The 27,067-nt window shown below is 45.0% G+C and overlaps 1 long non-coding RNA gene across 3 annotated transcripts in view; it reads right to left on the bottom strand.

Annotated features, from left to right (window-relative positions):
* LOC148510574 (uncharacterized) overlaps window positions 1–27,067 on the bottom strand; it is a 487,397-nt gene that overhangs the window by 416,483 nt on the left and 43,847 nt on the right. For 2 of the 3 annotated variants that reach the window (XR_015869401.1, XR_015869398.1), the window contains exon 1: window positions 5,596–5,781. The exons of the other annotated variant lie outside the window; for it this stretch is intronic. This is a non-coding gene — a long non-coding RNA (uncharacterized LOC148510574). Of the gene's footprint in view, window positions 1–5,595; window positions 5,782–27,067 lie in introns of those variants that run through there. 3 annotated transcript variants of the gene reach the window in all.

Below are 27,067 nucleotides of genomic sequence, written 5' to 3'. Positions count from 1 at the left end.
CACAGGGCCCGTTTCAGATATGGATGGCATTGCAGAGGCGTGCACAAGTGGCTGTGCTATTCCGTCCATCTAAACTGCTAATGCAACAGGAGGTGTCTGTAGGAGACAGACACCTCCTTGCTGCATCTGTGATCCCAGTGCTGAGACCGAGGTCGCAGCCTTGGAATACCATCGCGACCATCCTTTGGCTGGGTCCTGGCAGCTGCGAGGCCATGAAATCTGTGTCCACCGACGCAGACCCAGGCCTCATCCCTCCCAGAATACGGGGGTTACACGCCCCGATCCGCCATCCAAATGCTGCAGCATGTCAATGGGGGGGTGGTGGGGGGTCTGCGAGCGAGACCCTAAACCCATGTGCAGACCTAAACCATCGGAGATGTATGCTAACCATCAGGTTAGCATACATCTCTGAAGCAGGCCCATAGTCTCTAACTGCTTACCTATATATAAGCTCTACACGAAATGTGGCTGATACCGAGTTGGGAGCAAAGCAACAACAATCAAGTAACTTTGCAGCAGACTACTAAATGGGCATTTGTGGGTGGCAACTAGGTAGCAACAATGCAAATACAGATAAGAGGATCCTTTTGCGGCAGTGTTGAGGCGAGTTGTGTGTATACATTGTGAAGGCCACATTCAGTTGCATCTCCTTCACCTTAGGCTTAGGTGTAAGTGCCAGTGAAAATGATGATGGCTGCTCTCAGAAGAGTGTGGCGGTGCGATCGCATAGATGTATATGCTTCACAAAGTGAATATAGTAGCACTGGCATTTCCTTTGCAGTCAGTTGGCATTATGTTTGTTGAGGGCATCCGGAGTTCTGTTCGCATTATGTACCACTCAGAAACAGGCCCTCAATGTCTATGAACTATTAAATTCAGTTCTTCAAACATACATACATATAACCTTACATCATAATAACCTATGTCTCGAATGTTATTTAATGTACATTTGAGTTTCTACCCGGCATCATACCCCCTCCCCACTCCTTTGCGTAGAGGTGCTTCACAATCAAAAGCACAGAAATCCAATCACTTGCTTACTGACCCATCACCTGTCAAAAGAGCGCCTGGCCAGAAGAGGCATGGAACGATATACTGACAACTTGGAAAAACAACAAAAAGTTTTTAATAAATAATAAAAAGTATACTCTAGGATAGAAACTGCTCTCTTAAATTGCTCCCTTAAGAGAACATAGCTGTTGGCAGGGGCATATTAAGAGAGGAGGGGGCCCGTGTGTAGTCTCTGTCCAGGTGGCCCCCTCCACTCTACCCAGCAGCTGGCATTGCAATGAGCGCAGCAGACTCCGGGTACTAGAGTAGACTGTAGTGCTATGCCAGAGTTTACTGCTCATGCACAGGTCACCGGGGAAATGGAGCGGCAGCCATTTTCCCGGCGATTTCCCTACTGTGCATGCTCAAAGCCCCAGTAAAATGGCCGCAGCATAGTTTTACCGGTGATTTGCGCAGAGAAAAGTATTGAATAAATGGGTGCAGTGTGTGATAGATTATAGACAGTCCATTATAGATATGCCCCTGGCTGTTGGTAATTAAAGGTGATATTATACAAGATGTGAAATAATCAGATCACTGTATTTTGTGTGATATTCTTTATATCTTGAGAACCCGCACTACTAACCAAACCCAAATTTATATTTAGACAAATACTGCACAGTAACTAAGTTGCTAATTTTAATGCATGTACAATAAATCTGTATTTCCTGGTGAAGTGCCAGAACCACCCATCGGGGGAGCAGTCACAGGCATCAATAATTATAATTATGTGCAAACTCAGTCCTGCTAACATCAAAATCACAAAACATTTTCCATGTTATCTGCAGAAATGCAGCCACTATGTTAATAACCATTGCCATATTGTAAAACATGTGGAAAAAATAACGTACTTCTCATAGTGGCCGGTGGAACGTAGTAAGCCCTCTAAGCATGGCAGGAGGGCATCATAGTAATGAGGCATCCCACCAGCCTGCTTCTCTTAAAAAAAAATTTCTCAGGTATGGTCTAATAATGGGCATCAAGCATTGATATTTAGCAAAGGTAGATATTTGATATGGATCTCTATGGGGTTTTTTTTTCCGCCCTTCCCAACGATAGCAAGAGGTCAGTGTTTTTCTGCCATAAATATTTTCCACTGATGACGATGTTTCGTTTTTTATAAATATGTTTATAAAAAAATTCTACCAAAAAAAAGCAATTTATGGAAACCTTTTGATGTACTTGATAACACAAGATGATATTTTTATCCAAAAACATTCATGTTTTAAAACCAAAAACAGTGACGATTAGTATTCAATGTGTGTTTCTTTCCTGACATTGATAGTTTTGTGTCGGTGATAACAGTGATGTTAAGCCATTGATGTCCCAACTCTAGCACTGTACTAGGGTGCCGTTCCACTTTTCCAAGTCCCTCCGTCTACAGAGGAAATACGCATTGGTAAGGAAGAGTTACGCATGCGCTGTAAAGTCCAGATCGTAGCTATGCAGCATGTGCGCCAACACCAGGGGTATCCTGCACCTTCTCATCAAAGTCCTTTCAACACAACTAAGTACTGTCCCTCTGAGGCAATTCTCTTTGAGTAATGTAGCCAGACATTTAAAGATTGCAAAAACTGCACTGTGTGTGTAAAGGATCACACTGCACCACAGCATACAACTTCACTAGACACCAATAATCTCTCTCTGTTCCGTCAATGTAGCTTTAATGACATAAAACCGGCACTGTGTGTGTATGACAGCTTGACAAAGTACTGGAGTGAGTCAGTCTTTATCACAAATACTTCTGGTTTCCTAGAAAGCAGAGATGAATGTAAAGGAGCCTAGGAACATATGCAGTGCAGTTACACAAAATGCGTAACTCTGAAATGAATAGCTGCCTACATGTAACCATTTTTAGAAAAATGTATACAAATTTGCCCACCTTGTAAACATATATCAAAGCTGGTAACCTAAAGCAGATGCAGAAGAATAAAGTCATTTCTTCATGATTACACAGAGGCTTTTTTAATTGTATAAAGGAAAAGAGTAATATTTTGTTTGGACTCAGCAACCAATCGGATAACAGTTTCTATCTGCCTATTGTAAGAGGACTAAAGAAAGCTAAAGTTGGATTGGTTGCGGTGGCTCAAAGCACATGCATTCCACTTTAAACATTTTATTAAATAAGCATTATAATAAAAAAATACTTATTTACAGTACTTCTGAAATGTGTCCTTAGTTGGTTTATTTTACAATTATATCAAATATTTATATGTAAATATAAAAAAGTGAGAAAGAATCTAGTAATGTATGTTGCAGAAAACCTTACACTTCACATGCATGTCTGTGGACACCCCCCTAAAAAGAACATTTTAAATGGTAAATTATTATTCTGTTTGGTAACATAGTTTGAGAAATCAATGCTGATAGTTAGGATCTATTATGCATTGAATGTTAAGTATTTAAAATTGTATACTGAGAAATTAGTGATAGATGAAAATGTACAACATATTACATTATTTAATTGCTCATGTACTAAAAACTATACATTATTTATAATAATAATAATAATTTACTTTGAAAAATATGTTATATGTTGGATGCCGAGTATTTGATCTTGTATTTGGTGTTCCAGACCACATCTTTGAGTGTTGAGGAATTTTGCCCGAAAGTGAAACTGTTCAGCTAACCGCAAGCCTGCTTTAATCATCTGTAAAGCCTCTTATGTCATGCTAAGCAGTTGTTTACTTATACAATAAAAGTGTGAGGTATAAAGATTCTCATTTCCTTGGATAGTTGGCCTGTGTTCAGTTAACCTAGCAACATAACATACCTCTTTCTAGGAATTCTTTCTAAACTAACTTCAAATATTCAGTTATATTAAGAAGAAAAACCTTACAGATGATCAATATTAAACTAAATGTTGATTGGTCCTCTCACAGCAGACTTAAGGACATATGCACAAATGTTCCTGAAAATGTCAAATAATACGTTTTCGTGCATAATGGTATTTTTCTTTTTATTTCTACTCTATTCTCATAACAAATGGGATCTTGAAAAAACACAGATCTGAACTTTTGGAAATATATTTGATTTTTTTTTTTTTTATACCCCCCCCAAAAAAAACCTTCCAAAGCACTATTTTGCAAAACTCAAAGCATGTACAGTAAATAATATATTATAAATATTCGCCGGCAGAAAATATTGAGCGTAAGGCAAATCACAAGTGGAGTTTTAAATTGGATAACATTCTTCCCAAAATGAATCAAATTAATATGCAACTAGAAATATTTTGTAACAGTATTACAAAATGGTGGAAAGCAATATTTAAAAACTATACATTTACCACAATCATGTGAACAATCACTGTAATTATAAATAGCTTATCTTAATACAATAATATATATATATATATATATACATATATAACTATATATATAATAAAAGAATACTTATTTATTATTCAAACCAAAATTTACATTGCCTATTAAATAATGCAAGGCAAATAAAACATATTTATGGGAAACACTAAGTTACATGGTCCTTTAATAAAAGTGTAAATGTGAAATCAGTAAAATAATATAACAAATGTTTCAATTCCGAAAGTTTACCTAAATGGAAGTAAAAATTAAACATTACAATGAGCTCAACTAAAGGTTATATACATTTTGGGGACCAGTAGCAATTCTCCACCTGCCTACTGTTAATAGATTAATTTGCTCGAAAATATTAAAATATATCAGGAGAAAAATACATGTCGATATAATATTTCTTATGTACTATAGATGTAAAAAATAGAATATTTTGGTTACTTTTAAATTATTACTGTTTGAACAAACTTTAAAAATCGCCAGACTATCCTTTACTCCTGCAAAAGTAAGCAATATGTTTCCTATAGATATAATCTTCCGAGTGAAATGAAAGAAAACCACAACCACATATTAAATGCATTTCTCAACTTAAGGCAGAAGAAAGGAAACAAGATAACTAGCAAGGAAAAGGCACAGAGAGCCTCCAGCTAAAATAATAATAAATAAATAAATACATTTAAAAAAAAAAACCCTGCAATGAGTGGTTTAAGTGTAAAAAGAGTTTTTATTGCTAACAGACAGCAAATTTTAGAACACTTCATGCTCATTTTTGAAGCTTCTTTTAATTTCTAAAAGAAATGGTGCTTTTGGGATCGTTCTGGCAAGCAGATGGATCGCACAGGGCCTGACCTCTCACACTGCCAAGAATTCTCACACAAAGCCCTTTTCATATTGACCGCAGTCTAAATTTTTCAGATAAGGCAAAAGAGAAGGAAATGACACAGAGTCTGTAACATCAAAACCCATTAAGTATATATTCATTTTCCCACTATTCCTGACTAGGGCTGTCTTGTAATGTGTGTACATAATAACACAGCTCCTATTAGCCATATAAAAAAAAATAATTTTACAAGCTATGCAAGTAAAAATCATCTACGTCACAGTTTGCAATACTAATAAAAATATTTTACAATACAAAAAAAACATGCACAAAATGCAAAAAAGAATAAAAATTGTACATTAATTTCTGTTTCTGCAGCAATATCACAAGCTCTGGCAACCAGGTTGGACTCACCATGTGACAGCGGACTGAAGTCGATATGTACGGTTTTTCTGTGTTGGTCCATTTCACGTTTTGCTTGCAGTCGCCCTGCATTGTGTGTCGCTCGGTTGCTGCATAGGCCCCGTTCGCAGAGCCAGCTAATTTCCCTGTCATTCAATCTGAGTCCCACTTTCTGAACTAGGCAGATGTGCGCATTGACTGGAGTTCTAGACTGTATAACATAATCTTTTTTTTTTTTTTTTCAAAGCAGTGGAGGAAAAATAAGTTATGGTCTGTATTCCCCCTTTTTTTCTGATGAGTCACAAAATGAAAACCACTGGTACTGCTGGGTCTTTGGAGTAAGTTTGCAGAAAGTAGAGGGGAAGAGAGCTGAAACTCATATTCTCAACTCTTGGAAACTTCCTCCTTACTAGGCTAAACTAACCTCCTTCACAAAACTTTGGAATGTAAAGGGAGGACTCTCAGAGAGGCCCTAGCTAGACAATCCTTTCTTAATCAATTAGCTTGCAGGCATTGCCTGTGACCTGAGGTCACAGAGCAGAAGTGTGTGTAGGGAGTTCCTTAAAGGAATACAAAATCAGCATTTTTTCAGTGCATTTGATACAAAACACCCCCCCTAGAGATGGACAGATAGCGCAGGTATCACATCTCAGATTTGTCAGGAGTGCAGCAATATGAACTGCACAGCTATACGGTAAAAATGTTTAAGCCTGTTTATAGCAGTCGTCTTAGATTATAGTCTCCCGCGAGTGAGGATCTCTTTAGCCGTTGAATCTGTGATAGTGTGAGGTGGTTTGTACACAGCTCCTGCTAAATGAAAGAATCTCATCTGGGAGTTAACCATACTTAGCTTTTATTGTATTTGTATTTCCATTTTGAAACTTTTTTATTTACAGAACGATTAGCTTCCAATATGAGGTAAAATATAATTTTAGAAAAATTAAATTTTAAACATTGCTATATCATAAAAATCACATCTGCTTTCCCTTTTACATCTGGAACATATACTGTATAACGTGAATCTACTGTATACGGTGTGTATTGGGTAAGCGGTATGCAGTAACCTGAAGTATTGGAAAATTTCAAATGGCAAAAATAATGTCCATATTAATATATTGATATCTTTTGCTTTATACTATTTTTTATATTATTTGTAAGGTTCTGTGTGCTGTGGGCGGTCATAGGACCTGATTTAAATGTTAATTTTGAAGCGTGAGTTTACTGTCATGGAGTAAACTGACTTTAAGCTGGGTCCACACTATACAAAGTATCATATGATATATCACTCTGACATGGATCAGAACAATATACAGATGTGTACACATACATCTATCCTCCATGCACTATAAGTCGCGTTACACATAACGCGTGAGCACCATGTGACTCGGTAGCGCTGAGCCTTTATTTTGCGTTACTTTTTCCATTCAAATGAGTCTACCGGTAATTCGCACATCAGTGAGAATAGGACGCACAGGCAGCTTCTGCTGATTAAAATGATATGCGGCATGCCTATATTCTGTGTGCGATTGCAAGTGTATCTGCATGCGGAATGCTACGTTACAGTGTTACAGTCGCCGGGTACTAGGGGGGCTAGGGCCGCATCAAGGAGACGGCAATGACAGTGCTCCGGCATACATTACTCACAGGAGGCAGCTCCTTCCTGCTAGTGAGACACCCCGGGAGTCTGAGGAGCATGTGCTGAGCCCTGATTGGAGGAGCCTAGCACATATGTTCCTCTGACGTGAGCAGGGGTGTGAGACTACTCCGGTTTGTTCTTCAACTCCTCAGTCCAGGGCTCCAGGCAGCAAGGAGGATAAGGGAACTACTGGAGGCTCCACATCAAGGTGAGAGGGGGTGAGACTACAGGGGAAGATAATGCTTGTGTCCTCCACTTTGTCTTAGTGTGACCCTGCCTGGATGTCTGTGTATATGTCTCTATGTTTCCCTGTCTGTATGTCTCTATGTGTAACACTATATGTGTGTGTGTGTATGTCTCTAAATGTAACCCTGACTATATGTGTGTGTGTATATGTACAACTTGGATTGGGGACACACAGTGGCATATATTATTATTATCCATTATTTATATGGCGCCACAAGTGTTTCACAGCGCCTTAAAAAGTACATAAACAACTAATTTGGCAACTGACTTACAGTACAATACAATATAGGACAAGGACATGGATAATATACAATGCTAAATTAGTGACCATAACACTTAGATATGCAACAGAGCATAAGCAACCAAGTGTTAGATGTCCTGGTGGGGGGTAAGAAGTAGATGAAAGTAAAGTAAGGAGACGCACAAGAGGGTAGAGGCCCTGCTCGTAAGAGCTTACATTCTAGAGGCATATAAAGCATATTGGATAGGAAGCCTGAAGATCTGATTTAATTCCAGTGCTATTGTAGTAAGTGGTGACATTGATAAAGTCAAATAAGTGAACTATTGTCCCTCTTGTGGTTTTTTTACTTGGTATATGTCTGGATGATGGATAGTGTGTTTTCCAGTCATGCATGGGGTTCTCATTAACTTATGGCAAAAGGTAAATGTTTCACTCCTCTCTTTGCCTCACTCTCTCTCTCCTCTCTGTGCCTCTCTCTCCCCTTTCTCTTCTATCTGCTCCTCTCTGTGCCTCTCTCCCTCCCCTCTCTGCTGCGTCTCTCTCTTATCTTTGCCTCTCTCTGCCCCCCTCTCTTTCTCTCTCTCTCTATTACTCTCTCTTTCTCTTCTTAAATGTCTTGCACCTGTCTACGATCTCTCTCCCCTGGCATGCCTCCAGCGTGACAAAAATGGGGTGTGGCTTGTGGGCACTGCTTTTCCCACAAGACCACGCCATTTTTTTCAGGTACGCGCAAAGGTGTTCCATGGGGCGACGATATATATGTTCGCTTACGAAACAAATTGGGCTCTGTGTGTTCCCAGCTTTAATTGGATGCACTTACTGTACACCAATCTGGATTTGTGCTAGCAATAACAGACCTGCGGTTTCACTAGTGACTCCTGCACTGATGTTTGGTCTTCAATGCTGGAATGCTCGCAGGTCGCGACACTCTCAGATGTGACATGCAGGTGACACACTGTTGACAGGAACTATAGAAAGTTGACAAGCCGAGTCTGGTACAGAAGTGAACTGCAAGTAAGACAAGTTGATCACCAGAAGGAATAGTCAAGAGTAGTCGGGTCAGAACCAAGTGGAAATGTCAGGAGCCAAGCCAGATCAGATGCACAAGAATCAATTGGAATGCAGGATATGGATAACCAGGACACCGAAACACTGGAGCACAGGTTGTAAACCTGAAACTCTGGCACAAGTCTATGCACAGAGCTGCCTTAAATACCTTCACTAAGTCCACAGTCAGTGGAGCCGCACGCCCATCCCTAAATGCACGGCTCGAGAGAGGAGACAGTGGAGAGAGTTGGCAAAAAGAGTTGCATGAAAAGGAAAGCCCAGCAGTGGCAACCACAGGATATGATAATTGACCTTTGAACAGTGGGTCCGGTGGCACTCAATTCTAAATATAAGCACAATCAGGGTCAACATACAACCATAATAAAAATAAGTTATTTTCGCTATTGCAGTTTCTACATGTGCAATATAGCACACGAACGATAGGGGTTGAGTATGGGATCACGGCGGTTGGGATGCCGCCGGTCAGAATACCGACAGTGGCATCCCGACAGTCAGAATCCTGACACCCTTTGGTAAGTAAGCTAACACTAACCTCCACCCCTAACCCTCCCTCCCCTGTACCTAACCCTCACCTCCCCCTTAAGCCTAACCCCAACCTCCCCCTCCCCGGTGCCTAAACCTCACCCTCCCCCTAACTCCCGATACTTACCTTTGGGATGCCAGAGGTCAGGATTCTGGCTCCGGGATACCGACGCTGTCGGAATTCCGGCGCTGGGGGCCAGGGCGCCATGGCTACCAGATTTTGCTGCCTGGCTATTAGATTTTGCAGTGAGGGAGTAAGCAGATCCTCAGATTTGTGACTATAGTATTGCGGTGTTCATATCATGCGCAGGAGTGCATGTGCTGAGTGTTGCCTGCGGTGACTGCTGTGCCTCTGTCTGTCCCGGCCTGCACTGATCCCTGCTGTCTGTCCCAGTCTACGCTGATCCTCCTGTACGTTCCGGTTGTCTATTGTCTCCTATTTCCGGCTGCATAGAGCTCTCCGGTAGTAGTCTATGTGTGGCCAGGAATTGCGGAGTGGCTTCAAAGGGTAGTGGTTTGACCACGAGGGGAGGGGGGTTCTGTTGTACTTTCTGACACCATTGTTTTATGTGAAATGTGGTCCATTATTACTGGAGGGTGGGGGTGGAGCAGGGGAGCTGTGCAGAGCAGTGAGGGAGCCTCCATTTTACTGTATTCATTCAACTGTGACCATTTTGTGGACTAGTATAGTGTGTATAACAGTTGCATAACACACAGAGCTGTGCTCCTCACTCACTCCTGTAATTTTTTGGGGGGGATGGTGGTCTGGCACCTACACTTTCACCCTGGCTCCTAGATTTTAGAAAAATTTGTCAAGCCCTGTTCTAAAGAGTGGAGAAGTGACCAAGTGGAGAAGTTGCCAACAGCAACCAATTAGCTTCTATCTATGATTATATAGAATGTACTTGGTAATTGCTAGCTAGAAGTTAATTTTTCACTATGGGCAACTTCTCCACTCTTTAGGAGACTGCATTTCCCACTTATTCCTGTGCATGCAACGCAGCAGCATAGGGGGAGAGAACACCTCCTACTACTGAAAACAATGTTAAAGGTGCAAAAGTATCCAGGTTGGTGCACATGTCAGGAATGCGAATCAACCTGTATTTGTTTAAGAGACTGGGGTCTGAATTACCCCCAGCCAACATGTGTGTAGAAGCTGTACAAATAGAGCAGTGTAGTCCATTGTAAAGGTTGTACCATTGGCTGTAATCTTGTGACCCACAAATAACAAATCTCTAATCCATTCTGTTGCTCTCATGTATTGAACCCATTGCCCTGTGAACACTCAGTCTGCTACCCTGCAATCCTGATCCAAAGGAAGTTGTCAGAAGGAAATAGCCAGTCACCGGTAAAGAGGTGATGCAGCAGCCGTATACAATATGCCAAAGTATGCTGTTCCATGTGCAGTGACTGATCTCTGAAAACTGAGGTGCAACCGATGAGTATCTAGAGACCAAGTAACTCTGGTAGCAGTGGTCTCTAGAAGCAGGTTACTGATGGTATAAGGGAACACCAAGGAGATTCCGTATAACCACAGATAAATGAAAACACGGTGGCAGAGTAAGACCATCCTGAAATAATGATATACCAGGTATGCTCACCGGAGACAGTTCAGCCACCTGGCACCAATACATTCCACTAACCAGTGGCATTTCATACACCACCAGCATAATCTTCAATCAACAACTTTTCCAACCTGCCCAATCAAAATATGGTCTAATCGAATGGTTGTTGGTTGTCATTTGGGCTCCTACAAATAACAGTGTTGACATTTATCCTATCACATTACAGCACATTCGTCCAAAATGAGAATTAACATGACAATAGTTCCAAATATCTCTACTTGCACATAAGTCCATTTTGCAGACGGATCTTCTGATTTTACCACTGTGCATGCTACGTTGGGTGGCACACGCATCAACAAGTAGTTCTGTCATACGCAACTCAGTGACATCTTGACTTGCAACTGAATAAGTATAACTGGGCTCCAATAGGTTGTTCGCAGATAGACTAAGTTGGAGTGTGTTGCTGAAATCCATTTGATTTCAGACTGGTCTCTTGCACCAAGTATAGAGCCAGTGCAAGTTAGTGTTGATAATAATGATGGTGGGTGGATAGGGGTGGGGCAGTCATGTAACGAGAATCTATGGGAAAACCTGCACGTTCGCGAAGTACCCATTGTGAGAAGTGTTGGCGATTCCTGAAGCCAGAAGGTGGAACTGCTGCTGAAATACTGGAAGCAATCGGCGTGGTGTCAGATCAAACCAGCAGAGGGAGTCTGGAGTAGAGATGTGCTGTTCAGTTTTCCTGAAAACCAAGCACACCAGAACTTTGGGGTTTCTAGTAGAACCAAGTCCCGGCACAGATCACTTTTGGAGTTCCAAGTAGGGGTGTGCACCGGCCACTTTTCGTGTTTTGTGTTTTGGTTTTGGATCTGGATCTTTCTTCGTGTTTTGTATCTGGGTTGGTTTTGCCAAAACCACCCTTCTGGGTTTTGTGTTTTGGATCTGTATTTTTTTTTAAAAAAACCCATAAAAAGCTACAATCACAGAATTTGTGGGTTTTTCTGCTCCTATGCTATTATTAACCTCAATAACCTTAATTTCCACTCATTTCCAGTCTATTCTGAGCACCTCACACTTCACAATAGTGTTTTCATGTCCAAAAGGTTGCACCGAGGTAGCTGGATGACTATGCTAAGCGACACGAGTGGGCAGCACAAACACATGGCCCATCTAGGAGTGACACTGCAGTGGCAGACAGGATGGCAGTTTGAAAAACTAGGCCCCAAACAGTACATAATGCAAAGAAAAAAAAGAGGTGCAAGATGGAATTGACCTTGGGCCCTTCCACCCACCCACCCTTATGTTGTATAAATAGGACATGCACACTTTAGCAAACCAATCATTTTTCCTGCCAGTACAGGTACGGACTGTCTGACATGCCTACTGGGATGCTGTCACCGATGTAATCCTCCACCTGTCACGACCCTGTCTAGTTGTCACCTTTTTGCCTTGGGACTTACCCCTGTCAGCTTCCCCATGGATCTGTGTGTGTGTAATTTGCCTGGAGGATTTGCTCTGATTATTGCACCTGGCCTCGCCTCTGTCTGTGAGCACTGCTAGCCTGATTGGAATCACAGGTGTGGTTCTGATTCTCAGAGCTGCAGAGAATGCTACTACCAGACCACCTGTCCGTATCCACCAATTGCTGCCAGACCCATGGTATATATATCCTCTCCTGATAGCATTCTGGGCCTGAACATCTCGTCTTCCCGTGGTGTATGGTTCATGCATTCAAGTCTGTCCCTGAAACCTGCTACAGCAATCCCTGGCGCTATTCAGAAAACCTGTTTCAGCTGTACCTGGCAATCCAGTAAATCTGCTGGCAGCAACCCCCGTGCTTCCAGAAAACCTGTTACAGCCAAAACCTGGCAATCCAGTAAGCCTGCTGACAGCAACCTCTGGTGCATCCCGAAAACCTGCTACAGTAATACCTGGCATCCAGACGTCCTGTTACAGCAATACTTGGCCTGTGCTCTGCTGCTAGTCCTACTCCTGGTTGGTCCCTGGCACTCTGTAAACCTGCATCGTGTTACCCTGCCTTGCTTCCTGCTGTGGATCAACTCCTGCCCCTGTTACCTACCTATTCCCTCCCTGAACCTAAAATTCCCAAACCTACCCATTCCTTCCTGAAACCTGTTATTTCCAAATATCCTGTCCAGCCTGTAAATTCCCAAACCTACCCAATCCTTCCTGAAACCTGTTATTTCCAATTATCCTGTCCAGCCTGCACCTGAGTTCTAGCCTTTGTCATAGTAATTCCAGATTACCCTGTTTAGCCCTCGTCTCAGCATTACCTGGCTTCCCTTCAGCCATTGTCACATTCCAGTCCTGAGTCAAGTTCCAAGCTCATCAGTTCAGTCCACGTTGTTCCAGTCCAGAGTCAAGTTCCAAGCACATCAGTTCAGTCCACGTTGCTCCAGTCCAGAGTCAAGTTCCAAGCTCATCAGTTCAGTCCACGTTGCTCCAGTCCAGAGTCAAGTTCCAAGCTCATCAGTTCAGTCCACGTTGCTCCAGTCCAGAGTCAAGTTCCAAGCTCATCAGTTCAGTCCACGTTGTTCCAGTCCAGAGTCAAGTTCTTAGTTCATCAGTTCAATTCAACAAGTCTTCCTGCCGGTCCCAGTCCGGTCCCTCCTGTTCCTGTCATTTATCATCAAAGGCAGTTTTCACTGCTACCCAAGTCTTGTAAATAGAGCTATTTACATTATCTGTGATTCCAGTCATGCCGGCCTCCGTTGAAACCCGATCACCACCTGAGACAGGTAACTCGCAGACACCAATCATGACAGAATGTTCAAGCCCAACGATGGTGGCGGATCAAGCACCTATTAAGGGACTAGATGCTTTCCGTAACCTGGTCACCCGTTTGGATTCACAGGAGGCCGTACAACATCAAGTGCTACAGCTTTTGCAAATCCTGAATAACCGGCTAGATGTTACCCAAACCTTACCTGAACCCCTAACTACCTTCCATCGACTGCTGGAACAGCTTCAGGCTCTACTCAGCAACATTTTTCAGATCATTCCTGAATTTCTTAGAGCTGCCTCTGTCTCGACTAAAACCTCTGCCTTGGAATCCCTAAGAAACAAGGATTCTTCTGAACCAAGTAATGTCAGACATTGTAGTTACCCACGTCCCAAGCTCTCTGTGGCCGAACGCCATCGGCACAAAGATTTACAGCTCTGCCTCTATTGTGGGAGTTCTGACCACTTCATTAAAGACTGTTTCCTTTGCAACTCCAGCAGTGGTTCCAAGTGTCAACGTCTCAGTGCCCGTTCCGGCCCCAGCCCGGATTCTGCCCGTTCCGGCCCCAGCCCGGATTCTGCCCGTTCCGGCCCCAGCCCGGATTCTGCCCGTTCCGGCCCCAGCCCGGATTCTGCCCGTTCCGGTCCCAGTCCGGATTCTGCCCGTTCCGGTCCCAGCCCGGATTCTGCCCGTTCCGGTCCCAGCCCGGATTCTGCCCGTTCCGGTCCCAGTCCAGATTCTGCCCGTTCCGGTCCCAGCCTGGATTCTGCTTGTCCCAGTAAGGAACTCCAGTCAGCAGCCCCAGGAGGGGTCTCAAGTCTCGCACCCCAGGAGGGGGTCTCAAGTCTCGCACCCCAGGAGGGGGTCTCAAGTCTCATGCCTCAGGAGGGGGTTTCAAGTTCCTGTTATCAGGGAAAAGTGTCTTGTACTACAAAATCTGATCATGATTCCTGTTCAGCGTCTCCTGCAAATATCGTTTCAGAAGATGATAATCTCTGTAGCCTGTTCTCAGCTTTGATTGTTGATGCTACTGTCTCTAGCTCCCCAGGACTCCTTCCAGTTCCATCAATTGGTCCGAATTCCGAACATCGGTCAGCTTCAGTTATTTCGACTCCTCATCAATCAGAGCATCCTCAAATTTCCTCCTGCCAGGCACCTGAATGTGCTCCTCAGTCCTTGAACACACAGGATTCGTCGATTACTCCACCATGCATTTATTTTGATGGGGACTTATCTCAGTACTATGCTTTAATTAAGCAATACTCTGCCATTATGGAAGCAGATCCAACTAGTGGTATCACTCCTACCAACATCGCTAGGTTCCTTCTTCTTTCCTTTAGTGGCAAAGCGTTAGACTGGGCCAATCCTATCATCAAGTCCAATGATCCAGTGCTTCTAAATATAAAGACTTTCAGTGAAGCTGTTATCAAAGAATTTAGTCCTAACCATGTAAAAAAAAATTCTAGCGAAGTTCCCAGTTCCAAAATATTGTCCAAGCACTCTGTTTGTGCTACCAAGAATTCGTCCTCCACTCCTCTGAAATCCGAACAAGGTCAAGTTTTCAAGGGCCAGCGTGCCGAATTCCACGCATCCCAAGAGAGCAGCACTTTTGAATCTGTAACCCAGAACATGACTTGTGCACACACCTCCTTGTCCCCTTTCTGCTACTGTTCCTCCCAAAATTCTGATCCTGTCCTTCCCAGCCACATATTTCCACAGGAGTTACCAAAGATTCCTGGTCCTTTGGTTGGCACAAAACGTTCTCGCAGCAAAAAGAAGAATCGGTGAAGGTCTTGAACTATCTCCTTTGTAGACTTTCCATTCCAAGTATCCCAAGAAATTGAGAATTGGGAAGATGTCTGAAGAAAGTTTTTGTTTTGGTGTCCGGAGTCCACCCATAAAGAGGGGGGTACTGTCACGACCCTGTCTAGTTGTCAACTTTTTGCCTTGGGACTTACCCCTGTCAGCTTCCCCATGGATCTGTGTGTGTAATTTGCCTGGAGGATTTGCTCTGATTATTGCACCTGGCCTCGCCTCTGTCTGTGAGCACTGCTAGCCTGATTGAAATCACAGGTGTGGTTCTGATTCTCAGAGCTGCAGAGATGAATACTCCCTCTGCATGTTGTGCCTTCCACCACTCAGAATGCTACTACCAGACCACCTGTCCGTATCCACCAATTGTATATATATCCTCTCCTGATAGCATTCTGGGCCTGAACATCTCGTCTTCCCGTGGTGTATGGTTCATGCATTCAAGTCTGTCCCTGAAACCTGCTACAGCAATCCCTGGCGCTATTCAGAAAACCTGTTTCAGCTGTACCTGGCAATCCAGTAAATCTGCTGGCAGCAACCCCTGGTGCTTCCAGAAAACCTGTTACAGCCAAAACCTGGCAATCCAGTAAGCCTGCTGACAGCAACCTCTGGTGCATCCCAAAAACCTGCTACAGTAATACCTGGCATCCAGACGTCCTGTTACAGCAATACTTGGCCTGTGCTCTGCTGCTAGTCCTACTCCTGGTTGGTCCCTGGCACTCTGTAAACCTGCATCGTGTTACCCTGCCTTGCTTCCTGCTGTGGATCAACTCCTGCCCCTGTTACCTACCTATTCCCTCCCTGAACCTAAAATTCCCAAACCTACCCATTCCTTCCTGAAACCTGTTATTTCCAAATATCCTGTCCAGCCTGCAAATTCCCAAACCTACCCATTCCTTCCTGAAACCTGTTATTTCCAAATATCCTGTCCAGCCTGCAAATTCCCAAACCTACCCATTCCTTCCTGAAACCTGTTATTTCCAATTATCCTGTCCAGCCTGCAAATTCCCAAACCTACCCAATCCTTCCTGAAACCTGTTATTTCCAATTATCCTGTCCAGCCTGCACTTGAGTTCTAGCCTTTGTCATAGTAATTCCAGATTACCCTGTTTAGCCCTCGTCTCAGCATTACCTGGCTTCCCTTCAGCCATTGTCACATTCCAGTCCAGAGTCAAGTTCCAAGCTCATCAGTTCAGTCCACGTTGTTCCAGTCCAGAGTCAAGTTCTTAGTTCATCAGTTCAATTCAACAAGTCTTCCTGCCGGTCCCAGTCCGGTCCCTCCAGTTCCTGTCATTTATCATCAAAGGCAGTTTTCACTGCTACCCAAGTCTTGTAAATAGAGCTATTTACATTATCTGTGATTCCAGTCATGCCGGCCTCCGTTGAAACCCGATCACCACCTGAGACAGGTAACTCGCAGACACCAATCATGACACCACCATTCTGTCAATGTTGACAGAATCATATGCAGTGACAGTAGACATGTCAGAAATTGTTGCCAGGTCCTTCAGTCTGGACCAGATGTCCAAACTTGGTCCTGCCTGCCCTGCATCACCGCCAGCGGGTTGCTTAGGATAGCTAAGTTTTTTCCTGGCAGCCCCAGTTGCGGGAGAAAATGAAGAAGGAGCTGTTGACGTGTCACGTTCCGCTTCACCAGCAGGTCTTTGCACTTCTGCAGGCTTGTGTCGGCCGGAAAGAGAGACACCACATAGGCTTTAAACCTAGGATCGAGCACGGTGGCCAAAATGTAGTGGTCTGATTTCAACAGATTGACCACCCTGGAATCCTGGCAAAGCGAATGAAGGGCTTCATCCACAAGTCCCACATGCCAAGCGTAATCGCTCGTCTTAGCTCCTCCTTCACTTTCTCCAGCTGCTTCTGCAAAAGCCTGATGAGGGGAATGTCCTGACTCAAGCTGGCAGTGTCTGAACTAACTTCACGTGTGGCAAGTTCGAAGGGCTGGAGAACCTTGCACAACACGGAAATCATTCTCCACTGCGCTTGAGTCAGGTGCATATGCCCTCCTTTGCCTATGTCATAGGTGGATGTATAGGCTTGAATGGCTATTTGCTGCTCCTCCATCCTCTGAAGCATATAGAGGGTTGAGTTCCACCGCGTCACAACCTCTTGCTTCAGATGATGGCGGGGCAGGTTCAAGAGTGTTTGCTGGCGCTCCAGTCTTCTGCATGCAGTCGCTGAATGGCGAAAGTGGGCAGAAATTTTTCGGGCCACCCAAAGCGTCTCCTGCACGCCCCTGTCGCTTTTCAGAAAATTCTGCACCACCAAGTTTATTGTGTGAGCAAAACATGGGACGTGCTGGAATTTGCCCAGATGTAATGCCCGCACAATATTGGTGGTGTTGTCAGATATCACAAATCCCCAAGAGAGTCTAAGTGGGGTAAGCCACTGGGCGATGATTTCCCTCAGTTTCTCTAAGAGGTTGTCGGCGGTGTGCCTCTTACTGAAACCGGTGATACACATCGTAGCCTTCCTTGGAACGAGCTAGCGTTTCTGAGATGCTGCTACTGGTGACGCTGCTGTTGTTGCTGCGTAAGGTGATACATCTACCCAGTTGGCTGTCACAGTCATATAGTCCTTAGTCTGCCCTGTTCCACTTGTCCACATGTCCGTGGTTAAGTGGACATTGGGTACAACCGCATTTTTCAGGACACTGAGGACACTTTTCTGACGTTTCTGTACAGTCTCGGTATCGCCTGCCTAGTGAAGTGGAATCTAGATGGGATTTGGAACTGGGGACACACTACCTCCATCAATTTTCTAAATCCCACTGCACTAATGGCGGATACCGGACGCACGTCTAACACCAACATAGCAGTCAAGGCCTCAGTTATACGTTTTGCTTCAGGATGACTGCTGTCGTACTTCATCCTCCTCGCTAAGGACTGTTGGAGGGTCAATTGTTTAGTAAAAGTAGTGGTGTTCCTACTTCCTCTCTGGGATGATGAATGACTCCCAGCAGCAGCAACAGCAGCAGCGACAGCAGTAGGCGTAGCAATGCAGGATCCTCCGGAGGCATCCCGGATAGGAGAGTCAGTCATGCTAGTGACATGGCCTGCAGGACTACATCCGGTCCTGACTAAGGAGGAAATTGACGAGGAGGGAGTTGACGGTGTGGTTTGCAGGCGCTTGGATACAACAGGACAACGGGATTTAGGTGTCCCTGGACTGCTTACGGTCTTAGCCAAAGTTTCTGAACTTGACAGTAACTTTTTATGAACGCGCTGCAGGTGCCGTATAAGGGAGGATGTTCCTAGGTGGTTAACGTCCCTACCCCTACTTATTTCACTTTTACATATGGCAGGACAGTTTTTGTCCGGATTTGGATAGAAATATTGCCAGACCAAAGAGGTGGAATGTTTGGTCTTCTGCCCAGACATGACCGTGATGGGCTTTTTCATCCCACGGACAACAACTGTCTCCCCCGGAGCCTGATTTAAACAAACCACATCACCATCAGAATCCTCCTCGCCAACTTCCTACTCAGCGCCAGCTACACCAGCATCCTCATCCAGTTGTACTTCAACAGTGACATCTTCAATTTGCATATCAGCAAGTGGACTGTGGGTGCTCCTTTCAGCACTTGCAGGTAGAGTGCAAATGGTGGTAAGAGCCACCTCTTCCCGTCCAGTGCTGGGAAGGTCAGGCATCGCAACCGCCACCACACTTGGACTCTCATTGGGGATTTGAGATATCTTCTTAGAACGCACAGTTCTTCGCTGTGCTTTTGCCAGCTTAACTCGTTTGTTTTTTTTAGCGGGAGGAGGGCTTCCATCGTCATGTGAAGCTGAATCACTAGTCATGAACATAGGGAAAGACCTTAGCCGTTCCTTGCCACTCCGTGTTGTAAATGGCATATTGGCAAGTTTACGTTTCTCCTCAGATGATTTAAATGTTTTTTTTTTCATTTTCCTGAACTTTGTCATTTGGGATTGTATGTGCCCTCTACTATGACATTGGGCATCGGCCTTGGCAGACGACGTTGATGGCATGTTATCGTCTATGTCATGACTAGTGGCAGCAGCTTCACCACTAGGAGGAAGTGTTTCTTGATCTTTCCCTATTTTATTTTTATCTGAGAAAGTTTGGTCCTCCATATATGTTATATTGATATATACGTGCGGCTAAGGCGCACACAAACACAGAAAATAATTTTTTAATTTTGTTGGAGACTAGTGCACTTTGTGGGTTACACCACCCTTTAAGAAATGAGCCAGCCGGCTCCTTACTTATGGGACACAGGCGCACGCTTGGCGCTGCTCCTTTGTTGATGCACGTGCAGCTACAGTGCACACAATTCACAAAGACAGAAAAAAAGAAGAATTTTTTTATTCTTTGTGGAGCGCACTTTGAGGGTTACACCACCCTTTAACAGACAGACGCACGCTTGGCACTGCTGCTTTGAGGATGCACGTACAGTGCAGACAATTCACAAACACAGAAGAAAATATTTTATTTTTGTTGGAGTGCACTTTGGGGGTTACACCACCCTTTAACAGACAGACGCACGCTTGTTGCTGCAGGTGCAGCTACGGAATGGGTATGATATACCGCCGGCCGCATGGCGGTTTGATTCCCGTCAGCGGCTGCCCAACAGGAGCAGAGTTAGAAGCAGCGGAAGCCCGACAGCGCTGGAAATCCCGATCGTGGATAGGTAAGTATACACTAACCTAACCCCCCTAACCCTAACCCTCCTTAGGGGTGCCTAACCCTAACTTTCCCCCCAAGTGCCTAACCTTAATCCCCCCTTCTAAGTGCCTAACCCTAACCACCCCCTTCCCCGCTGCCTAAACCTAAGTCCCCCCCGGGGGTGCCTAACCCTAACCCTCCCTCCCCCTAGCCTAACCCTAACCCTCCCGGGGGTGTGCCTAACCCTAAGTCCCCCCGGGAGCTCTAATCCTACCCTCCCCCCCGCAGCTGTCCACTCGCGGCGCCCGGCATCATTACGATCGTGATGCCGGGCGCCAGTCTCCCAGCGTCGGGGAAATGCAGGCGTCTACATCTAGACACCCGGCATTTCACCCATGCCGGGATAAGATAGTCGGGAAACCGGCTGCCGGTATTTAGGCAGTCGGCTTCCCGACTGCTTCCCGCAGCTACAGCCCACACAACTCACAAAGACAGAAAAAAAAGAATTTTTTATTCTTTGTGGAGCGCACTTTGAGGGTTACACCACCCTTTAACAGACAGATGCACGCTTGTCGCTGCTGCTTTGAGGATGCAGGTGCAGCTACAGCCCACACAATTCACAAAGACAGAAAAAAAGGAGAATTTTTTATTTTTTGTGGAGCGCACTTTGAGGGTTACACCACCCTTTAATGGACAAGCCAGCCGGTCCTTTACTTATGGGACACAGGCGCACGCTTGGCGCTGCGCCTTTGTTGATGCACGTGCAGCTACACTGCACACAATTCACAAAGAGAAAAAAAAAAGAATTTTTATTCTTTGTGGAGCACACTTTGAGGGTTACACCACCCTTTAACAGACAGACGCATGCTTGGCGCTGCTGCTTTAAGGATGCAGGAGCGGCTCTAGCCCACACAATTCACAAAAACAGAAAAAAAAATAATTTTTTATTCTTTGTAGAGTGCAGTTTGAGGTTACACCACCCTTTAACAGACAGACGCACGCTTGGCGCTGCTGCTTTGAGGATGCACGTACAGTGCAGACAATTCACAAACACAGAAAATATTTTTTTATTTGGTTTGGAGTGCACTTTGGGGGTTACAGCACCCTTTAACGGTCAAGCCAGCCGGCCCTTTACTTATGACACAGGCGCACGCTTGGCGCTACTTTGTTGATGCACGTGCGGCTACTGCGCATACAATTCACAAACACAGAAAAATATTTATTTTTTTTGCACTCTTGGGGAGCACCCCTGATGAACAGAACACCCCCTAGACAACACTACAGCACCCCTTTAGGACTGGGACACTGCACAGGACTTTGGAGTGGACACAGCCCCTATGGACAACTGACTGCACAACACAGTACAGCCAGTCCCTATGGACTTTGGAGGAGTGGACACAGCCCCTATGGACAACAGCAGCACAGCACAACACAGCCAGCCCCTATGGACTGTGGAGGAGTGGACACATCCCCTATGGACAACAGCAGCACAGCACAACACAGCCAGCCCCTATGAACTTTGGAGCACAACACTACACTGCACTACACTACACAGCCCAGCCAGCCCTAACTCCCACCCTCCCTCTTCACTGTCCACAACCGAGTGAGAAAATGGTGCCGACGCGGGTACCTTATATAGAATCCAAAACCCGCGAGACCCGGAAGGCGGGATGATGACGTTTTGCCTCGATTTCAGATCCGAGTCAGGCGGGAAAAGTCGAGCCTGACTCGGATCGGCCTCGGATCGAGGGGCTCAGGGGGGGTTTGGATTTCAGAAATCCGAACCCACTCACCCCTAGTTCCAAGAACAAGTCCTGCTGTAAGTTTGTAACTTTAAAAACTGAATCTCAGGTTTTGGTTTGCATGTACACAGGTCCTAATGATATGATTTGAGCTGTTTTATTAATTTTAAAGAAATTCAGAAACAAATCCGAACCAAAACAGTTGAGGGTGGTTTTGCGAAAACCATAACATTTGTGGGTGGTTTTGCCAATACCAAAACACGGGGGTCCAAGCACATCTCTCATCTTCAGAAGCAGAATCACAGTTCTAAACTACTGATCCCTAATCCTATCTGGAAGTAATGTCATTATGTTTCATTTATACCACAATGAAGAGCAGTGATAGATAAAGTAGTATATGCCACACTAGAGCTAAATTGCTACTGTCGTGAATTCCCATAGTACAGTCTAAAATTAACTGTCGTGGCAAATTGCATTTTCAGAGAGTGTCATATTAAACTGTAGATAATGGAAAATATCTATACCTTCAATACACTTTAGCCAGGGCTGAAACTAGGATTTCTGTCACCCGGGCGAGACAGTAATTTGGTGCCCCCACAATAAAATAAAACAACAACATACAGCACAAAAAGGATGTGTGGTTTTGTGACACAGTAATACCCCTTACAATACATTATGCCACAGTAATGCCCTTTACAACACATTATGCCACATTAATGCTCCTTGCAACACATTAGGCCACAGTAATGCCCTTTACAACACATTATGCCACAGTAATGCCCTTTACAACACATTATGCTACAGTAATCCCCCTTGCAACACATTATGCCACAGTAATTCCCCTTAAGGGTATACATTATGTTACAGTAATGACCCTTACACATTATGCCACAATAATGCTCCCCCAGTGACAGCAATCCCCCAGAACTTACAGATAGAACACTACTAAAATCAGACTTTCACTTTAAAATGGGATCTCCCGGTAAGCCAGCTCCCTCCTTTCACCTGCCGGCTCTGCGTGGTGGGTGAGCTCAGGTGGAGCGGGACAGGACGGAGATGCCACATGCCGGGGATCTCTCAGCGACACTCATACTAATGTGGCACCGGTCGGACCAATTGGAGCTTGCGGACCGGCAGCCACTGCTGATTGGCTTCTGGTCTGCAAGCTCTGATTGGCTTGTGACCGGCGTCACATTAGACTGATGGCTGCGCAGTGTCTTTTAAGGCCGGGCTGCAGGCGGCATGCTGCCCAAACCCACACATGCAACTACCTGGGGCCACCTTAGCAGCCTCTCCTTGTCAACCCCTTAGGTCCAGTACCCGGGGCACGGGCCCCCTTAGCCCCCCTCTAGTTGTGGCCCTGCTTTGGCAGACAAAGGCGCTAAGAGAATGACTTTAGGCTTTGGGGGAACAAATCTGATTCACTACCGATCGCAAATGTGATTGCAATAGCGATTACGCACGCAGTACAACTGCGATATTATGTTAATCCATTGCGATCGCTACGCCATCGCGGCATAACATAAGGACGCCCACCTTACCTTACACACATCCATAATGTTTAGCAAGACTGCGAAACCATCGGCACAATTGAGTACCATCGCAGCCTCGTGCACACTTGCAGAAGGTCTGACCTTACTCAGAAATTGCTTACTTCATCAGGCTGTGTAAGGCATTGCAGTGGATAATTTATGCATGCCCTTGCAACAGCGTTCAAACGCCCTGGCACACCTGCATTTCGCCGACCACCCCCCCTGTCACCTCCCACAAATGGCACTTCCTGTCAATCACTCTGCGATGGGTCTGCGTGGTCACTGCGATCGCAGTCCCGAATGCAGTGTACTGTTCGCACACTGCGATGCATAAGCATGTGCAGAACACAACAATCAGCTGATTGCATGCGTAATCGCAGTTGTTATCGGTAATGAATCAGGTCCTGTCTACAGTATTCTTGTTTCTTATAAGACCCAAGTTGAACAGTTACGATAAGTGCACCAACATAAGAGCGGCCATAAATCTCGACTCTTAAGTAATTCAAAATTGTTTGAAATATAAGTCAATATCTATTATATAGCCAATATTAGAGTGTGAGTTATTGTGTGAGTGAAAGGGAGGAGAGCAGGGTTACTGCGTTAGAATTTAGGTGAAAATAAGAGTTTAGGGTTGGGTTGGTGGAAAGGATAGGTAATTAGAGTATAGGGTAAAGCATACTTACCAACTCTCCCTGATTCTCAGGGAGACTCCCTGAAATAGTGCCAATCTCCCTGGCTCCCTGTACAGCCTAACAATCTCCCTGATTGCACCTCACAAACATTATGAAACTGTTATATATAAAAAAAAAACAGAGATATATACATTCAAATGGGATCATTAGTATAATTTTCCTGCATTGGTAATAAGTAGAGATGTGCGCCTACCCCCGTGTTTTGGTTTTGGATCTGGACCCCCCCTGGTTTTGGATCTGGATTGGTTTTGCCAAAACCTCACCTCCGCGTTTTGTTTTCGTGTTTTGGTTTAGGATCTGGATTTTTTTCTTAAAAAATCATAAAACCAGCTAAAATCACATAAAATTGCACTGTTTTTGTTCCTACAGTACAATTAACCTCAATAACATTTATTTCCAGTAATTTCCAATCAATTTTGACCACCTCACAATATTATTTGCTGCATCTAGTTAAGGCCAAAAGGTTGCATCCAGCTAGCTGGGTGACTAAGCTAAGTGACACAGTGGGCGGCACTAACATGTGGCAGTTCAGCTTTTAATTTACAGCACAGATACAGTGTGTTATACAGTGTGGGTTGGATACACCAATAGTGCACTTACTGTGTCAGTAGTGTCGGCAGAGCGGGGTTGCTGACGGTGTCCTCAGTAAATGGAATGGCAGTGCTGTGGTGCTGGCAGTGACCTTAGTGAAAGGTACCGGTGATGTCGGCAGTGCGGGGGTGCCAGCGGTGTCTTTAGTGCAGGTTTGCTGGCTGTATCGGCAGTGCGGAGGTGCCAGCGGTGTCTTTAGTGCAGGTTTGCTGGCAGTGTCCTCAGTACATGGAACGGCAGTGCTGCGGTACTGGCAGTGTTCTCAGTGAAGGGTACCGGCAGGGCGGGGGTGTCAGCGGTGTCCTCAGTGTAGGTTTGCTGACTGTGTCGGCAGTGCAGGGGTGTTCTCAATGCAGGGTGCCAGCAGTTTCGGCAAAGCGGGGGTGCCAGCGGTGTCCTCAGTGCATGTGTACTGACAGTGTAGGCAGTGCAGGGGTGCTGGTGGTGTCATCAGTGTGGGAGTGTCGGCAGTGTCGGGGTCGCTGACGGTGTCCTCAGTACATGGGGCAGCAGTGCAGGGGTGCGGGAAGTGGTGGTGTCAGCAGCGGGGGATGCTGCCAGTGGGGGTGCCGGCAGTGTCGGCAGCGGGGGATGGCGGGCACCATCTTCATTTTCTTCTGTGTGCATTTTCAATTGGCTTAACGCTGATTGACTGAGAGCCGTGACAGAGGGTGTCACAGTGTCTCCCACGATTAGGCCACACCCCCTTCACCTGGGCTCGGCCGGCATCTCTACGTCTGTGTTGATTAATATTAAGGTTTACTGTTTAGTTGTTTTACCTTTTATTAGTGTGATAAAAAAATCTGTCCCTTTACAATCAAATATTTACACACTAGTTTGTGGCCCAGTTGTGCTTGTTTTGCCTTCCAGTCAGTGTCTTGTTCATATGCATGTTTCTCTTTACAGTGCAACAAAAGTATTTTCCTAAATATAGACAGATTACTTGCTGCAGAACAAGATGGTGCCAGATACCTTGGTGCACTGGGAATGATACACAGTGACATGGGGAACGGGTCCTTTAATGAAAAGTCTTCTGTTCACAGATTAATGTGAGGAAGCCACTTTAATGTATCCACATAATTAATTTTAAACTATAAAACAGAACTTCAGCCATTAAGCAATTTGAGCAAACAAATACTCCGTGACTCACCGATTCTCCACTTCAGCAACGATTATGTAATACTTTTATTACAGGTTATTTATAGTTAAAAGCAGAAAGATGATATTTATCATGAGGAATAAACTGAATTTTCTTGAGTGCCATGTCTACGGTGTATGTTTAAGTCCAACAGAATTAGTAATTTGTCTATAGTGGCAGTTCTAAGGGTGGGCAAGCAGGGCTCTTGACCGGGGCCGCAGTCACCCCGCCATGATTTTGCTCCCTCCCACTGAGATTGGCCAGGTGTGATGACAAGGATCTGGCACTGGTAGTACAGCCCAGGTGTCTCCAGCTTTGCTTGCCTGATGGAGGTGACTGAGCGCTGCGGACAGGCAGGTTGATACTGACCATCCCACAGGGGCGGCTGCCGTGATGTCACCACACGCCCTATCCTAGCCCTGCTCCCTCCTGGGCTGCCCTGATCCTGCCCCCTCCAGAGGTCATTGCCCTCTCGTACCAACCAGCTGTACCTATTGTACCTCTGCACCGCTGGGGACAGCGCCGCCCTCCTGAGTCACCTGAGTATATAAGAAGTTAGGAGAAAGGAAGATGGCCGCTCCCCCCCCTCACCTTCCCGGGCACAACACAGGTTGCCATAAAACAGCTGGTGCCCTCCACTCCTGGTGCCCTCCACTCACACTCACTGCCATCCACTCACTCTACTCCAGCTGCTACCCTCTGCATTCTGACAAGTATGTGTCCTGTACATGTCCTAATATACTTCCACCAGGGGAGGGCCTGTAATACATAATGTCCTAATATACCTCCACCAGGGGAGGGCCTGTAATACATAATGTCCTAATATATCTCCACCAGGGCAGGGCCTGTAATACATAGGGGACTATTCATCATAACTAAAATGGCCAATTACACATGTGGAAATGCTGGTCAATATTCAATAGGCCAGAGTACAAAAAGCAATAGTAGGAACCTGGCACATTAGTCTGAATATATACAGTATATATATATATATATATATATATATATACATACACACACAGTCAGGTGCATAAATATTGGGACATTGACAGAATTTTCATCACCACAATGGCTTTGAAATGAAACAACAAGATGTGCTTTAACTGCAGACTTTCAGATTTAATTTGAGGGTAATTACATCCAAATCAAGTGAACGGTGTAGGAATTACAACGGTTTCTATATGTGCCTCCCACTTTTTAAAGGGGCCAAAAGTAATGGGACTATCAACTCAAAAGATATTTCATGGACAGGTGTGGGCTATTCCTTCGTTATTTCATTATCAATTAAGCAGGTAAAAGGTCTGGAATT

This window comes from Taudactylus pleione, unplaced genomic scaffold, assembly GCF_031769625.1.
Source record: "Taudactylus pleione unplaced genomic scaffold, aTauple2 ptg000316l, whole genome shotgun sequence".
NCBI classification, from domain to species: domain Eukaryota; kingdom Metazoa; phylum Chordata; class Amphibia; order Anura; family Myobatrachidae; genus Taudactylus; species Taudactylus pleione.
Note: the sequence above shows the minus strand (reverse complement) of the source record. Positions and strands in the feature narration are given on the sequence as shown.